This window comes from Polypterus senegalus, chromosome 16, assembly GCF_016835505.1.
Source record: "Polypterus senegalus isolate Bchr_013 chromosome 16, ASM1683550v1, whole genome shotgun sequence".
NCBI classification, from domain to species: Eukaryota; Metazoa; Chordata; class Cladistia; order Polypteriformes; family Polypteridae; genus Polypterus; species Polypterus senegalus.
Genome location: NC_053169.1, coordinates 33,221,028 through 33,228,152, shown reverse-complemented (window position 1 = coordinate 33,228,152; position 7,125 = coordinate 33,221,028). Strand labels below are relative to the sequence as shown.

At 36.7% G+C, this 7,125-nt stretch overlaps 1 long non-coding RNA gene across 1 annotated transcript; it reads right to left on the bottom strand.

The window, feature by feature from the left end:
* Nucleotides 1–4,956: 4,956 nt before the first annotated feature.
* LOC120516634 lies at nucleotides 4,957–6,636 on the bottom strand. Its single transcript, XR_005630879.1, has 2 exons — nucleotides 6,216–6,636; nucleotides 4,957–5,730 (listed from the first exon to the last, which is right to left on the bottom strand). It is a non-coding gene; the product is annotated as an uncharacterized LOC120516634 (long non-coding RNA).
* Between the last annotated feature and the right edge of the window lie 489 nt (nucleotides 6,637–7,125).

Genomic DNA, 7,125 nt, shown 5'->3' with positions numbered 1-7,125 from the left:
ACTCACGCTGAACTCCGGTAACAGATTGGTTGTTCTTGACAAAAATAGTCGTACGCAAAAACGTGGTGTTCTATCATCCACAGCTTCATGGCTTCAACTAAAAAGAAAATCAAAAAATGCTAAGACTTTGCGAACCTAATGCCACCTACCGCACATCTGTCACTCCACCTAGTGGTGAGTTCTAGCCATTTCAAAGACGTCCGACCTTTCTGCCTCACCCTGTATATTCAAGTTTATACAATATAACCAGGCAGTTTACTTGCCTTTTTAATAGCCTCTGTGACATTGCTTAGATGATGAAAATGTTGTGTGAACATAACCCCTTAAATCCTTTACAGAGGTTGCTTCCTTTATGAGAGTGTCTCCCACCTTGTATTTATAGTTGACTGTTCCATAGTATTCCTTTGTGACTGTTTCCTCTCATTGGCACTTGTCAGGACTCTTCAGTTACTAGTGTAGGCCCATCCCATGCCACTACTGCTCACTATAATTTCTTAATGCAATGACCACTTGCCAGCTGGGAAACCTGTTAATGGTTAACTTTACTTTAATATTAAAGACATCATTAATCAAACGCATTTCTTCTGACACTTTTGTCCTCTGCATAAACAGGGTGGTGTTGGCAATTATCTTCATTGTATTGTGCCACTTTTGGCAAAAGTAGTGAAAGTTCACTTCAATGCTGTTTTGTTTTTGCAATTCAATAAAGTCTGTGTTTTGCCTTAAAAGAATAAGACAAAGTGCTAATAATCTGCAGATGTTAAGATTGTCATCTCTTACATTTTTCAGCATTCTTCTAAATTGCTGTACATTAGAAAGACTGATTATTTTCTCATACATATTCTTTTGAAACAAAACAAAGGAGGCATTTAGTGATTTGTAAAGGCATAAAGACGTCTTTATCCTAAGAAAGATTTAATAACAGCAAGTTGAAACTAGTTTTCATTTGTGCATGCTTTTGTCTACTACTGGCAATGCCGAGAAGCGTCTTGATAAATAATAAACACTCCTTATAATTTGTTACAGACTTCTGTCCTGTTGCCATCTAGTGGAATTTGATCTAACTGTTGCTCAGATTTTCGGGAATGCATCACCAAAAGATATCATGTACTTACAAAATAATCATTGGTTGACTTTAAGATGATTCGAATGCTTGAAAAAATAGTCTCAGATGATGGTTGGATAAGAGTACTCTCTTTAAGATGTAACAGATCTCTTTTTAATGCAATCTTAAGTAGAATTCAAATTGGTTTAAGAGTACAAATCTGTTTTGTATATCTGCCATTATACTCTGAATTTGGAAATCAATACATACAATCCATCCATCCATCCATTATCCAACCCGCTATATCCTAACTACAGGGTCACAGGGGTCTGCTGGAGCCAATCCCAGCCAACACGGGGCGCAAGGCAGGAAACAAACCCAGGGCAGGGTACCAGCCCACCGCAGGGCACACACACACCCATACACCAAGCAAACACTAAGGACAATTTAGAATCACCAATGCACCTAACCTGCATGTCTGGACTGTGGGAGAGACATACAATACATCTACTAATTTTACAGCCGTTAACATGAAGATATGAGAATAATGATAATAATAATAAATATGCACAAACACAGCTAATATGCATTGCCTAACCAAGCCTTACTCACTGAGTTGATCTCCTCTACCCAGCCATCCTCTTTTCTCTGTTTCATGCCACTGTATTTGAATGGAACTGATGGTTATGTTTGTTATTGAGTTAAATGAAATCGAGTATTTAGTAAGTGATGAGAGAAACATCAGATGTCAGAAGAAATCATAATAAATTCTTCAGCAAAACACTGAAGCCAAAAGGTTACCCAAAGCTCAAAACCCTAAAATAATTGATTCATTATATATCAACACATTTTTCATTTATTCTATCAAAGTTCAAACACTAGTTTATATACGCTTCCTTCTTTTATTGGAGAGGTGAGCGTACACCAGATGTTCCACATCGTCAGCTGATTTGTCTTAGCAGTTCAGCTTTCACAACTCACTCTGACTGATCGCCCAGTATATGTCTTGATCTTTATTAACGTATCTGCTACTTTTTCTACCTTAGACTAGTATGCATAATAATAGAGCATAAACAAAGGTGGGCTAAAGGTATAGGATCATAGCTGTCTGAAGTCAACCATATTTGGTAACAGCCATGCCCTGCCAGCTTGTTTAACAGTTATTTTTCAAATAAAACTACAAAACTCTTTCTCAGAAAAAAATCACCAGGTGTTAACAACAAAGTCTACTAAAACTGAACACATGCTGCATATTTTATGTACTCCTCTTATATGCAGCTTGTGTTTTTCATATCTCCCACTCTAGCTTTATCCAGTTGTGGCTGTAGTGCTGAGTAAGCTACATTTTATATTTTCACAGAACATATAACAAGTGGTGCGGTGGGCTGGCGCCCTACCCAGGGTTTGTTTCCTGCCTTGAGCTATGTGTTGGCTCCAGCAGACCCCTGTGACCGTGTAGTTAGGATATAGCAGGTTGGATGATGGATGGATGGACTTCTTCTCAGCTTCACATGGTGTCAGAGTTTATCTTGGAAGCAACAAATACAAGAGAATGAGCTTCCCGTATGGTGTTCCACAAGGTTCTATCCTGGGTCCGCTGCTCTTCTCAATCTACATGCTTCCGTTAGGTCAGATTATCTCAGGGCACAACGTGAGCTACCACAGCTATGCTGTTCACACACAGCTGTACTTATCAATAGCACCTGATGACCCCGATTCTCTTGATTCACTAACACAATGTCTGACTTTTATCTCAGAATGGATGAATAGTACTTTTCTCAAGTTAAATAAAGAGAAAACTGAAATGTTAGTGATTGGCAATAATGGATACAATGAGGCTATTAGAAATAAACTGGATACATTAGGATTAAAAGTCAAGACGGAGGTAAAAAGCTTAGGGGTAATTGTTTACTGTAATCTGAATTTTAAATCGCATATTAATCAGATCACTAGGACAGCATTTTTTCACTTAAGAAACATAGCTAAAGTTAGACCTCTTATATCACTGAAAGATGCTGAGAAATTACTTCACGCATTTGTTTTTAGTCAGGTAGATTGCTGTAACGCACTCTTCTCAGGGCTACCCAAGAAAGACATAAATCGTTTGCAAGTAGTGCAGAATGCAGCTGCTAGAATCTTAACTAGGAAAAGAAAATCTGAGCACATCTCTCCAGTTTTGTTGTCACTACACTGGTTACCTGTGTCATTCAGGATTGACTTTAAAATTCTGCTTATGGTTTATACTATCTATCTATCTATCTATCTATAAGGCCTTAAATAATCTCGCCCCATCTTAAATATCGGAATGTCTGACACCTTATATTCCAAATCGTAACCTCAGATCCTCAAATGAGTTTCTCCTTAGAATTCCAAGAACAAAACTTAAAAGAAGTGGTGAGGCGGCCTTCTGCTGTTATGCACCTAAAATCTGGACTAGCCTGCCAATAGGAATTCGCCAGGCAAATACAGTAGAGCACTTTAAAACACTGCTGAAAACACATTACTTTAACATGGCCTTTTTATAACTTTACTTTAACTTAATACTGATACTCTGTATATCCAACTCATTATAATAACTATTCATGGTGGCTCTAAAATCTGTACTAACCCCTACTCCCTCTTCTGTTTCCTTTTCCGGTGTCCTTTTGGTCATCTACTCAAAGCAACGTGATGTTCCAACAATGATGGATGGATTAAAAGCTAGAAGTCTGTATGACCATCAACATCAAGTGACTCCGTGAGAACCCTAACTACAAAGACGACTATTTCATTTATGTTAGGTAGAATGCCCAGAGGGCCTTCCCGTGGCCTGGAACCTCTGCATATTTTATTTTTTTCTCCAGCCGTCTGGAATTTTTTTTTTTTTTCTGTCCACCCTGGCCATCGGACCTTACTCCTTTTCTATGTTAACTAGTGTTGTCTTATTTTAATTTCTTATTTTGTCTTTTATTTTTCTTTTCTTCATTATGTAAAGCACTTTGAGCTACTTTTTGTATGAAAATGTGTTATATAAATAAATGTTGTTGTTGTTGTTCCCATTAAATCATTAAGGACGCATAGCACTTAAAATATGTTTGCTAATATGTTTAAAAGGATTTAAATAAGGGTACATTATTTTCTATAAAGAGTGATTAATACCTCATACTTCAATAGTACTATACTTAAAACTCTTGACCCAGTCACTTTCTTTGTAGACTCTGTATGCACTGTGTGTCTGCTTATAGAGACCATGAAGAAAACATGAACAATCTTCCATTTTTCTACCACATCTCAAAGATGTGCATGCTAGGTTAGATGTCTGAGGTGGAATGGTGGTTAGCAGTGTGGCCTTATACCTCCATCGTCTTGAGTTTAAATCCTACACCCAGTAATTGTCCACATGGACTTGCACATTCTCCCTGTGTCTGTGTGGGTTTTTCTCCTGGTACTCTGGTTTACTTCCCACATGCCCAAAAGTTTCAACAGCAATTCTAAATTAGCTCGTGCGAGTAGCAGTGTGAAAAGGTGGGCCCTGTATCGGACTGCTTTTCTTTTTTTCTTTCACACAGTGCTGCCAGGATAGTTAAAAGCACCCCATGGCGCTGAAATGGATTAAATACGTTTGAGAATATTGTTTAATGTATGAGCGGGTGTGTCTTTGGGTGGACTGGCTCATTTCAACACATTGTCAGTTGTTTTCTGCATTGTTTTCAGTGTTGACAACATAGTTCTAGTTCCATCTGGACCGAAAGTGGTTCAGCAGACACATAGATGGATGAATGGACAATATTATTTCCAAAAGATAACTTAAGTTTATACTATGCTAAGAAAACCAAAGTAAATGTTTAGTAAATACCTCATTAAAATATAATTTAATATCCTGTATAAAATTAGGCAGATTAGTGGCAATAAATGACCAAAAAAAGACATACCACTTTAAAACATAATGCATCATTTTATAAGAGCATTTAGATGCAATGAATAACATTTGAACAATAATACTTAGAATAAATAAAATTAAGTTTTCAACATAAATAAATACAACGGAAAAAGAAATATAAACAACAAAGCAGAAGACGTCCGACAAAAATTAAATGTATAACTCCGTCACTTGTCATTCTGACATACAAATCATTATAGGCATAAGCCAGCATATGCATGTTTTGTGCATTTCTTGTTCAGTTCTAAATTTCAAAAGAAGTCAAATGAAATTTGCATCGGATATCAGAGGTGACTTGATAAAACTAAAGCACCATGCCATCATGTCGTGGCAAGCTCCATGCCCCAGGTCACCATTTTGATGAATGTCTCTGTATAAGTTTCTCTAACTGATAAGAAGACACAAAGGAATTGCTCATTTTTGCCCACAGCCAGAATACCTGCTTTGAATTGTGCATAGCTCCAAAGCAGATATCCCACAAATGATTCCAGTCATATCCATGGAAATAAAGTGAATGCGATGGCACATAAAAGTGCTTACAGGTTCTTCTGATTTGCATTGTGTCTTAATGATGACTTCAGTGAGTGCCCTCCACTTGAGGGTTGTTAAAGTGCCCATGTGATATTGTGTGCAGCACACTCTGACGATCTGAAAGCTGCTTATTAGCGTTTGCAAAACTGAAATATAAAGCAGGGCCACTTGCTTCTATTCAAAAGATCTCCAATTTGCCGAAGCTGCTGTGCAATCTCTTTCAGCGTCTTTTGATCTGTAAAAAAATATCATAATTAGCTAAGCACTCAAGGTCTTGATAGACTAAATGATGTAAGTCCATTTATTTTACTTTTACAATAAAGCTACTTAAAGGTTAAAAACGATTCTTAGGTCACTTTAGGTATTAACTGCATTATCTATCACATCACAAAAATACAGTAAAACAGAACATCTGCATTCTGTCAGTGACACTGAGTGCAGATAACAAAGCTTCTAAAATATAAAACATGTTTAATTTTAACTTTAAAAAATGAATACACTTGAGTCTGAAGAAGCTGGCTGTAGTGCAACACATTTAATTAATTACTACAGTGCTCTCTCTCCTGCTTTGTTTTGCAATGCTTTCAATTTTGCTATTGTATATATACTGTATATTTATATATAAAACAAAACCAAATTTGATTTCACAATATTTGTATCAGATTTGACAATCATATTTATAAATATATATATATATATATATATATGAATAATTTATACCTTTTCTCACAATATTCTGCTTTTCTGACTTCTTGATGCTGCTGGCTTTCATGGCTTGGCTCTGCACTGGGCAGTCTATCAGACCGCTGTAACTGAGAGTTCTTCTCTTATCCTGTGAAATGTTCAACTGATGTGGAGTTGTGACTGTAAAAGCCCTTTAATACCCAACAGATACTAACATGTGTTGCAATTTCAGGCAATCCCAAATGTTAAAGGTAGTTTCCCCTCAGGAAAAACACCTTCCTGAATCCTTACAGAAAGTCATATGCTAAATGACAGCAATAAACGTGTGCTGTTTGGTTTCATTCTGTCATATTTTCCTTTGCTGACTCACTCCTTTGTTTGTTCGCTAGTGATAAATAACAAGCACTCCAAACTCTTGGCCTTCTATCTGAAAGAAAAGTAAAGCTACAGAGACACCTACTGAACATCAGCCATAGCTTCTATGCTGCCAAAATGTCCTTCATTTCTCCTGTTATCTTGCATTAAATGCTACTCTATTTTTTTTTATTGAAAACAACTACAAAAATAAATACTGAAAAAGGTTTTTGTTTTCGTCATAAGAATTACTTTATGCAAGTCTATTTAACACTTTATTGGCCTGTAGACTTATTTTTAAACTGTGCTGCTGCTTAAGCAAGTTGAATATCTTTGACATAAAATAGTGAGATCAGCTTACCAATAATATCACATGTTCAAATAGTGTTCTCTGTGTTCTAGCAAATGTTTGCACCATTAAAGTGGGCACTACCGGCTAAGAAACACATTTTAGTCCCAGAGTCCACTTCTTGAATAACATAACATTCTCAAACATGCTTAAATTGAGGCACATTCATGACATGGCCAGAGCTTAATCTACCAGTGAGATGAATGGGTGAGATGCAGGAACCAACCCAGGATAGAAAACTCA